The following is an 11,408-nucleotide window of genomic DNA, read 5'->3' on the forward strand; positions in this document are numbered from 1 at the left end:
TTTTTAGCCTAATCCCACTAAGGCACTCAGTTATTCCTGTTCGGTACCACATGGTCTACTCATGGGCTTCTTACTCACATCCTCCTTGTTGCTTCATGTACTTTTATTCTGCTTCCAACTAGAACTCCTCTCTTTTGCCTAATCTAAATCTACCCAATTTTCAGATTCTGTGATTTGTGTTGTTTTTTTTCTAGAAATCTTCCTAGGCCACTCTAGTAAATCTTTTTCTTTTTCCTCAGAAATACTGTATTGCTTGCTCACAGTATTATGAATTTAGGACTAATATACTGTCTTTTACTGCATCTGTATGTCCTGTCTCCAATGGATAGGGCTGGGCCTCTGAGGGCAGAAGCTCATCACAAGCTTATCATTAGTAATTTCATGTTAGTTGTCATGCATGGTGAGAAGTAGTTAATTGTGCATTAGTTCACTTAATCCATAAAACCATTTTAGTAAACATGTACTATCATCGTCCTCACTGAACAGATGAAGACACATAAGGAGATTGAGAAAGGTTTTGATGCTGGGTGTGGTGACTCATGTCTGTAAACCTACCACTCTGGCAGGCCGATCGGAGGATTGCTTGAGCTCACGAGTTTGAGACCAGCCTGAGCTAAAGGAGACCCCGTCTCTGAAAATAGCTAGGTGTTGTGGTGGACACTTATAGTCCCAGCTACTTGAGAGGCTGAGGCAAAGGAATTGCTTGAGCCCAAGAGGTTGAGATTGCTGTGAGCTATGACACCACAGCACTCTACCATGGAGACAAAATGAGGATTTTTGAACTTACACAGCTAGAAAGAGGGAGAGCAAGGGTTTGAACACAGTCTGACTCTTGGCTTTCCTTAGTGGGAACTATACTATCTTCTTCTAAACTTTATATCTCCTAAATAGCTTTGTTATCTGATGGATTAAAGTTTAGCACTAGGTAAAACTCAATGGTCTACTGGAAAGACAGCACTTAAAATCTGAGACAAAATATGTTGGATTACTGTATTTCCTGACTTGAAAGAGATAATTACAATCTACATTGTGAGTTATCTAGTAAATGCTGCCCCCAGCAATTCAACAAAAGAACCTCCCTTCTTTCTCTTCTGTGGAGTAAAGGGAAAGTGCTTGGCTAGAAATTATGTTTAGGGTAGAAAGAAGGGGAGATTGGTTTAATTCATTTTTCATGAGGAAGAGCATGAGAACAAAGAGAAGGTAGAATTCTTTGGGACCCATGACGTAAGTTTTCACAGGTGCCCACAGTTTTAAGCTCCTAGATCTTTGAATAGACTCCTTTGAGTTCATTCTCAAAACCTACATTGTAGCTTGTGGTTGACCTAAGTCAGTACAGTGAAAACAAAATGAATTCCTCAGTTCATTAGGACACCAGAAGTAATAATAATAATAATAATAATGACAATGATAATAAAAATACCTGTGGTACCTTCTGTTCTTATTTAGTTTATCCTCTTTAGACTCAGGAAGTCCACCCTACCTCCCATGCATAAATCTGCCTCATCTCAATGCCCTTGTGTCTCAGTACAGAGCAGAGCCTGCATTGGTTTTATTTCATTGTACAAGGTTTTTAAAAAAGAGAAGTTGAAATCAAACCTAGACAAATACTGTGAAATTCAGAGTACTATATAAGACATCCATGATCTAAAATATCGCTTGTAATATTGGTCTCACTTTTCACATCTTTTGTTGTTACTTCTTTTTTAATTTCTTATTTCATATTAATATAAGGGTACATAAGATTGTTTGTGTTTGTTCACTAAAGTCCAAGTTGCAGTTAAGCCCTTCACCCAGGAGGTGTGCCATATACTCCTATTTTGTACTTGTTTGATGAAAGCTTGTCATACCCCCTCCCCACTCCATCCTAGTCCCTTCTTGAATTTAAATGCGTTTTTTGCTCATTTGGATATGCATTTGTTCATCAACTAGTGTCATATTAATAAAAAAATTTCTCATTCATCATATTATGACCTGCCTCCACTTTCAACAAGTAGTACTTACAAGGAACCTAGAAAAAAAAAACATAGCTCATCTATGCCTAAATTTGTTCCAAAAACAAAGAGATGCTTTTTATTGTTGCCACTATTATTATGACAAGGTAAAGATGTAAGTTAGGCTCTATGTAGATGTTATGTCAACTTTAGAGTATATGAAGTGCTTTCATTATTGCAAAAAAGAAACCAATTAGATTATCACCCAAGCTGATTCTATGAGAGTATTTCAAAATGTACATGAAAACAGCACACTGTACCCCATGATTGCATTAATGTACACATTTATGCTATAAGAAATTAAAAAAAACCAATGGGACACAACTTTCAAAAGATGGTCTGGAGTGCTCAGATAGTCCAACCTTGTGATGCCTAAATATTGAACCAAATGCTGGGTATTCTGCAAACAAATAGTTGCATGCTTTGCTGACTTCATTCTCTACATAAATCTGGAGAGGTGGAGTGGTTAGTGTTAGATGCATGCAGGCTTCTTAAACTGGAGTCTGTATCTTCTAGAATCCAGAGGATACAGAGCTGCATTAACGGAGAAAGTGAACTTCCAGAATCCACATAGCACAGCTTTTGTTAAGGATCAATTTTAATTTGAAAAATTTTGGAGAATGATGTCATGTCAAAGCAACTGTGGTGGCCCAGCATGGTGGATCATACCTATAAATCCTAGCACTCTGGGAAGCCGAGGTGGGAGGAGGACCTGAGTTCAGGATTTCAAGTTCAGCCTGAGCAAGAGCAAGACCTGATTTTACCAAAAATAGAAAAGCTAGCATATATGACCATAGTCCCTGCTTCTCCAGAGGCTGAGGCAGGAGGATCACTTGAGCCCAGGAATTTGAGGTTGCAGTGAGACAAGCTATGGCACTGTACCCAGAGTGACAGAGCTAGATCTGCCTCAAAAACAAAATAAAAACACAACAAAACAATAACGTGGAGAGAATATAGGGTAGTGGGAAGGTTTGTATCAGTTTTAGGAGGGAAAAACATAAGATGACAATGAAATTTCTTTCTTGTGACTGATCACGTCCTTAGGAATGTACCTAAGGTCTTTGGTACATTTACTGCAAATGGTCTCTTGCAGTAAGGCTCCTGAGTAGAGAAGTTTTGTACTGACTTAGACCATAGGTTGGTTATTATTCAATGAAAAACACCGTCCCCCAAAGTTCACAAGTCTATAAACTCTGACTTGGAACATTCTTCCCTTGTTCCAAAGAAAACAACTAGTAGTAGCTACTTTCTTCTATGATAGATAGTGCCTGGAGAAAAACTGCCAGAAGAGAGCTCATCTTTGGAAAGATAGCTTATCAAGTCTTTTGTGCAAGTAAGCACATGGCTTCTCAAGTTCTTTGTTCTTCAGATATTCCCTTCACAACTTGACTAGTGGCCTCAGAAGATACGAGATGCCCACAGTGTCAGAGCCCTACCAGGTTACCTGGTCCATTTCTTTCAGAAACAGTAACTGACATGTCCAAGATTCCACACGTAGATAAATTTTTAATTCACCATTTAAATACACAAGGACCTTAGGGGGCTCAAAGATGATTGAAATGCCATCTTCTCTATAGAGTCAAAGGGACAAAACTGTCATCCAGAATTTCCTTTATTCTGATTCTGATTGCAACACTTGTGCCCTCCCCCACCCTCTTGCCAGTTTTTCCCAGTTTAGACCTATAAATAGCCCTTAATCACTGGGAGATAAAGGTAGGTTGCAAGGAACTTCAGTTTACCAAAACTGCAAAGAAAAGAGGCTTTAAAATAAGTCAAGAAAACTGCTACTTTTGGTTATATGACTAGATTTTAGGGGAATGTATGCATTTAAAAAAGCATATAAATTTGGGGGAAATGATGCTTTCGTGAATGTAGGTTATGTCGAAATTAAATGATGTCCAAAGCTCAAAAGCTTTGGATTGTGCTGGGTCACTTGCTCTCTTTAAGACCTCATTTGCCAGAATAACAGTTTGCTATTTTACAATATTATTATGAGATGCAACTTAAACCATGTCTATGAAAGAAACCACTAGACTGTCCAGGACATATTAACTACTCACCAAAGCACATATAGTCATCTTTTCCTTTGTTATTCATCCTGAGATTGAAAAAAAAAATGCCGAGTGGATGGAATTCGTGGGAGGCCTATCTAACATTTTCTGGGAGAGATTTGATGTCACATCTGCTTTTTATGCTAATTTCCTATGTCATCTTAGGCTTATCTAACATTTTCTGGGAGAGATTTGATGTCACATCTGCTTTTTATGCTAATTTCCTATGTCATCTTCAAAATTCCTCCTTTAGTGGGAGTGAAGAATGATAACCCTTTCATCTACTAGCTAGTTGTTACTATTAAAAGATAGTTAATATAAAATGTCTCGACTTAAGGTATATTTGCATGGCCTAATTGACCCTCATGATAGAAATATTAGCTCAAATTTGGAGTCACCTTAAGAGGAAAATTCAGTCTTGCAGATTTTTATTCCTGCTTGGAATATAGGTGGCCTCTGGAGATACTTAGACTGGCTGTAGCATTCAACATCACATGTACTCAAACAAGACATATTTTGTCCTTATAAGAATTCTTGATTAACATTTTCTATATGTCTGGAAAAATTCACGAGTACTTTCTGGAAGAAACTCCTGTGAGTACTTTTTGGCAGCAGGATCCAGAAAGAAGAGGCAAAGTTGTATTCCTTTAGTGCTAATATGTTGAATGTGATGAAATTTGTTTTTGAAGGTCAACAATGGTAGCATATGATTTGGGAAAAAAAGAAAAAAGGTACAAACTCAATGGTATCGTATCATGCATGCAATTTCCTAACATGCAGGCAATTTCACAGGGCTCAACATGATACTTTTACAAGCCAACTGTGAAGGTATTATGTGAAACATTCAGACATTCAACAAAAAGTTATTGTTACCCAATAATAGTGGGTAACGTTTATTGGATGCTAAGTACCCTAAGATTTGTACACTGTGCTAATCATTTTACAGACATCATTTCCATTAAGGCGACTCTTCAGTCCTATGCATAGATACCTTTATTGTTCATATTTTTTTGGATGAAGAAACTTTGGCTTAAGAGTTTAACTTGCTCGGCTAGTAAATGGCAGACTAGAACTTAGTTTCTAGGTCAGTCTGGATAGAATTTTGTTCCCATTATTAAAATAGACTGTACCTACTGAGCAATGCACTATGTGAACAATTGCTCTGCCTTTTCATCAGTTTGAAGAGCATGGAGTTCATAGTGTATATGCTATAGTTCCCCTTATGCCATCTGCTAGAAAGTACTGACTCTGAGTAAGAACTGGACTTTGCCTCTTTCTATGAAAAGCTCAATACTTAGCTTCTGCTCCCTGGCCAATGTATACCCCAACTGTTGGCCTAGTTACTGACAAGGGGTTTTTCTGATCTTCTAAAATTTGGGGTCTGGGGGGAGATTCTTACCATTTGCCAGCCTCCAGTGAGCTTCAGTCCACTTCAGGTTTACTTGAATCCTTTGCTAAACACTGAAGACCCCAGAAGCCCACCTCAAGATCGTACTGTGCTCAAAGTTTTTCTGGACTGGCATGCTGACCCTGACCCCTCCTACATCACTTATATCACTGATCCAGGGCACTATTTTAAAACACTTCTTTGAAAGAGACCTGTGTCCTATCAGATCACTTCTTAGAACAAGGGTATGTTTCATCTTGCCTCTTTCTTCCTTGTATAAGATAACATCTGGGCTTTACTTATCACATCACTGAAACTTGGAACATTTGAAGTTGCACTGGTATTCAGACTCAAAATTTTCATCAAATAATGACATTCATTACTAATCTGACTAGCTAGTCGTTGTTGGCCCCTTGAGATGACTGAGGTCTGCCTGGGAAGTAGAAGTTAACAAGTTTAAATACAGTGTATTTAAGAGTTAAAATTGCATCCTGATTATTCCATTGGTACACTTTCCCTAGGGATGGCCTTTTAGTAACTTGTTCATAAGTTCAATGATGAGGTCAGGTGGGGGAAAAAAGTTGCTGTTTTCATTTTACTGGTCCAGATTCCATCCATTGTAATTTTTCCACATGTAGAAAGATTATTATTGTTGTTTTGGTCATATTCTATAGTATTTCCTATTCTCTTTTTTTTTTTTTTGTTTTGAGACAGAGTCTTGCTTTGTCACCCTCAGCAGAGTGCTTTGGCATCATAGCTCACAGCAACTTCAAACTCTTGGGTTCAAGTGATTGTCTTGCCTCAGCCTCCCACTAACCTGGGACCACAGGCGCCAGCCCCAACACCCAACTATATTTTTCAGAGATGGGGGTCTCACTCTAGCTCAGGCTGGTCTCAAACCTATGAGCTCAGGCATCCACCAGAGTCCCTATAGGCTTGCAAAGATCTTTTTCAGGGCTACAGGCAGAGATTCTAAGGACCCGTTTAGTGAGATAGCATAGTTTGGCTCTGTTTTGATGTTAGCCTGCCCTCTACCCAATCCTAAGGAGTGGTGATATTTTGCTGGAATCTCTGTTGGGCAAAGATACAAACACCAGTGGCCCCATCCCCATGGGGATAGCTGGAGGAGGGGAATCCACAGTCTTAGTGGGCTTGAAGAATGAAAGCAAGTTTCCAACATTACAAAGATCCTAAGAGATATTTCTCTTGGATCACAGTCCATTGTTCCATCCAGAGATGCAATGGTAGATTCTTCAGTACCCAATCAACTCCTTGCTGCCTGTTGTAATAACCCACAACTCTTTTTTTTTTTTTGTCTTATCTTAGTCCACCTGTGCTATCATAATACCAGAGACTGGGTAATTTATAAAGAATAAAAATTTACTTCCTTATGGTTGTGGAGGCTGGGAAGCCCAGGATCAAGATGCCAGCAGGTTTGGTGTCTGGCGAGGGCTCCCATCTCTGCTTCCAAGATGGTTCCTTGAATGTTGTGTCCTCAAGTGGTAGGAGGAACCAAGGGGCACAAAGGTCCTGACCTTACTTCTCTCCCCCAGGCATTTTATAGGGCAATGATCTTTATAAGAAGCCATTCTGACTTACTTCCCCAAGGGGCCTTGTCTCTTAATATCTTCACATTAAGGATTAAGTTTCAGCATGAATTTGGAAAGGATACACATTCAAATCATAGCAGTCACCTCCTAGTGATTCCTCAAATATCTGCTCTCTTCTGTTGACCCTTATGCCCAACTCTTTATCTAATCTGTTCTTTTCAGGATCTTCAGACAACCTCTTTTCCATTATTCTTTTTCTGCTCTGGTTAGTAGAACTTCTCTTTCCCTTCTTCTTCTTTTGAACACTACCGTACCATAGAAGTAATGACAATGAAAATGGGAGTCTGTTGGGGACTTTTTATCTGGGGGTAACTGCAGATCATGCTGTCCACCTCACTGCCTAGAATCACTGGAATAAAAAGAAGCAACATCAATAAGACTATCTCCAAAGCAAGTGAGATCTCCAAATCCTCAAAATTCTTTGTGCATGACTGATATTTTAGAAATCCTTGCTAAAATTGTGTTAAAGATGGCAAAGTATGTGATCTTCCTTCAATATGCAATGATAATCCCCTACTTTCTTCCAATGGAGGTTTTATAGTTGTCATTTGTATTTTTTGTTATTTTCAATATTTAGGAAATGTAGGATTCACACATGCTAGAATCAAATAAAGCACTAAAAATCAGTATTAGTGATACATTTTTCAAAAACGTTTTAAATGAAAATATACCTTTATTAGTGACATTTAAAGATATGAAATCTAGAAAAAAAGTTATTGCCAAAGAAAGTCTCGTTCAATTCCACAAACATTTAACTATGAAAGAAGCAGTGAAAAATGTAGAAGATAGAAAAAGAATAAAACACAATAGCTTTAGTAAATAATTTTTAAGAGAGGTAAGACTTGTACACATCCTGAGATGTAATCTATCTCGACAGTGAATTAGGTAAGTCTAATAAGAGCTACCTATTATTGTAGGTATTCAAAGACGAAAGCTATGTTCTTCATTCCCAAGGCACTGAGAACTACTGAAATGTTTCTTTTCCCACCCAGATGAGACTACACATACAAAATGTGTATATAACTACTCAAGGCATGGTTATGGGAACATGAAATTCAGTGGGGTCTATAATTACAATAATTTACTAGACATGGTATTAATTGAGATACATATATCTAGAATAATCCCCAAAGAGGATGACTACCAAGAACTCTGCCTTAGTTCTTCTGTCTTACTCTACATTTTTGTTAACAATTTAGACAATGGAAGGAGGGAGGCAAGATGGCTGACTGCAGCCACCTTTCAGCAGAGGCTCCCATTCAGAGGGAGGAATAATGGTTAGAAATAACTCAATAAAGTGGAGTATTGGGAGCTGAGCTGAGAGAGAGGATAGATGGATTCAAATCACCCCTGCTGCGACAAGCTGGGACTCCAAGGAAACAAATTTCAGGTACAAAACCCATCCCAAAAAGTATGGGAATCCTTCCCCTCCCTACCCCACCCCCTAGGAGAGCAGCTTGAGGTGAGTAGAGAACAGAGGGCCTTTTGTTTCACCAAAAGGGAGAGAGCAGTGAAGGCTGGGACTCCCTTCATGGAGAGATACTACTGCAAGCTCAGGCAGTCTCTTACCTGGGCCAAAAGTTTATCTGGTATTCTCTCTACCTTCCTGAACTCCCAATCCACCCCCCACCCCCCGCCATCTCCTGGTGATCTGGAAGACTACCTCCTGCAAAATCCAGAGCATTTGGCAGATTTTTGCTAGGGCAGGGCACCTCAGGAGCTGTGGGGCAGTTGTGCTTAAACTATATCTTTAATAGAGCTGGGGGGTCACAAAGGGAGAGAGGCTTGCCCCATGTTGGAAAGAGCATAGCTTGGGATCTGCATTATTGACCACTGGGGACCACGGCCCACTGGGTCCCCAGCTAAACAGCTCTTGGTGGCTGGCTGGGCTCTCCACTGGGCTCCTGCAACCAGCGGCCATGGCAGTGACTCCCACCAGGCTCCTGTGACCCGTGTGGCCCTCAGCTCCCTGCCTGGGTCCTGCAACCGATGGCTGGCACTCCCGCCTGGCTCCTGAGACCTTCAGCCTGTAGCCGAAAAAGCTTGACTTCTGTGACCTGTGGCCTGCACTGGAGACTCCTGCCTGGCTCCTGTGACCTGTGCAGTCTGGCCAGCAACTCCATCCTCTAGCTTCCTGCCTGGTTCCTGCAACCAGTGGCCTGTGGCTGGCGACTTCTGCTTGGCTCCTGTGACCCCTGAGGCTCTAGAGTCTGGCAACTCCATCCTCTGGCTTCCCATTTGACTCCTGTGACCCTTGGGCCTGCTGGGAACACCTTCCTGCTCGCCCGTAGTCTCCAGTGACCTATGCACAGCAGTATCCCAGAACAACGGCACCACCCTAGACAATGGCACTGGCTCCGTGGTCCCTCCAACTGGGCTCATATTGACCTGCCAGTGGACCCCACCAGAACTCTCCCACCAGATTGGTGTTTGTGTTGACTGGAACAATTGGTTTGGTACTCTTCACCTGCACCCATCACCCATGGACCCACAAAGGTTGTACACTGGTTGTATTGTTGTGGGAGTGTGGGATTCACCCCTGCCAGTTGTTGCCTGTTGGGGATGGGGTGTCATAGTTGGTATATATCTCCAAAGCTGAGATTTCAGCCCAAAGTCACGGATTCACTAGGATTGAGCAGAGACTAGCTGAACACTGGTCAGCACGATCCAGCCCCACCACACTAAGCAGGTCCTCAGAGTTTCAGGCTATACTTCTGAAAGGGACCTTTGTAAAGCTCTAACGGAAAAGCCTCAGTTACCGGTCCCAGTTCATTGGTAAAGGGCTAATAAATTACAACTCCAGGAGCCCTCAATTCGATTGCACCTTGCCAGCTTCTCTAGGCAAATGGTGAAAAATAAGCATGAGGCAGAACCAGCAGAAAAACTCTGGCAACATGAATAATTAGAGTAGATCAACTCCCACGAGGAATGACAAAGGAGACAGAATAGAAGATCCCATTCATAAACCAATGGCTGAGATGTCAGAAATCGAATTCAGAATTTGGATTGCAAATAAGATTAACAGAATGGAGGCAAAGATGGAATTAGAAATCTAAGAAGCAATTCAAAAGTTGTCTGAAGAATTCAATGAATTCAAAGATAAAATCACCAAAGAATTTGACACACTGAGGCAAGAACTTGCAGACCTCAAAGGTCTGAGAAATATAGTAGAATCTCTCAGTAACAGAATGGAGCAGGCAGAAGAAAGGATTTCAGACATTGAAGACAAAGCTTTTGAACGCTTCCAAATGCTCAAAGAGGAAGAGAAGAAAAGGAAAGAGAACAAAAACAGATCCTCCCCTGAGAGAACTGTGGGACCACTCCAAAAGAGCAAGCATTCACCTCAGAGGAATCCCTGAAGGAGAAGAGGATGTTCCAAAAGGCACAGATACTCTACTCCAAGAGATAATTGAGGAGAACTTCCCAAGCATGGCAAGAGACACTGAAATTCAGATAGCAGACAGTTTGAGGACTCCAACATGACTCAACCCAAATAATGCGTCTTCTAGGCACATTGTAATTCACTTCACCAAAGTTAATATGAAGGAGAAAATCCTACAAGCAGCCAGACGTAAGAAAATCATAACCTACAAGGGGAAGAATATTAGAATGACTGTAGATCTTTCTGCTGAAACTTTTCAAGCCAGAAGAGGATGGTCATCGACCTTCACTCTCCTAAAACAAAACAACTTTCAGCCCAGGATCCTATGTCCAGCTAAACTGAGCTTCATTTATGATGGAGAAGTTAAATACTTTAATGACATACACATGTTGAAGAAATTTGCCATAACCAAACAAGCTCTTCAGGATATCCTCAGACCCATCCTCCATAATGACCAGCGCAATGCTCTACCACCAAAGTAAAGTCACTCTGAAATTCTCGACCAAAACCCAATTTCCAAAGTGCTGAAAAAATTCAAAACGTCCACTGGACTTTCAAAAGACTTGACACCCAAAGTATAACCAGCCTTATCGATACTCTTTAAGAGGCTTAAACTGTCCTCTTAAGAGGCACAGGTTGGTTGACTGGATATAAAAACTCAGGCCAGATCTCTGCTGCATACAAGAATCTCATCTTACCTTAAAAGATAAATATAGACTCAGGGTGAAGAGATGGGCATCTGTAATTCAGGGAAATGGAAATCAGATAAAGGCAGGGCTGGCAATTTTATTTTCAGATACACTAGGCTTTAAACCAACAAAAGTGAGGAAAAACAAGGATGGTCACTTCATACTTGTTAAGGGAAACACTCAACGTGATGAGATGTCAATTATTAACAGGTGTGTGCCCAACCTGACTGCTCCTCTATTTATAAAGGAGACCCTAACAGACATGAGCAATTTAATCTCTCCAGCACCATAATAGTTG

Source organism: Otolemur garnettii, unplaced genomic scaffold, assembly GCF_000181295.1.
Source record: "Otolemur garnettii isolate 467f Iridium unplaced genomic scaffold, OtoGar3 scaffold00209, whole genome shotgun sequence".
NCBI lineage: Eukaryota > Metazoa > Chordata > Mammalia > Primates > Galagidae > Otolemur > Otolemur garnettii.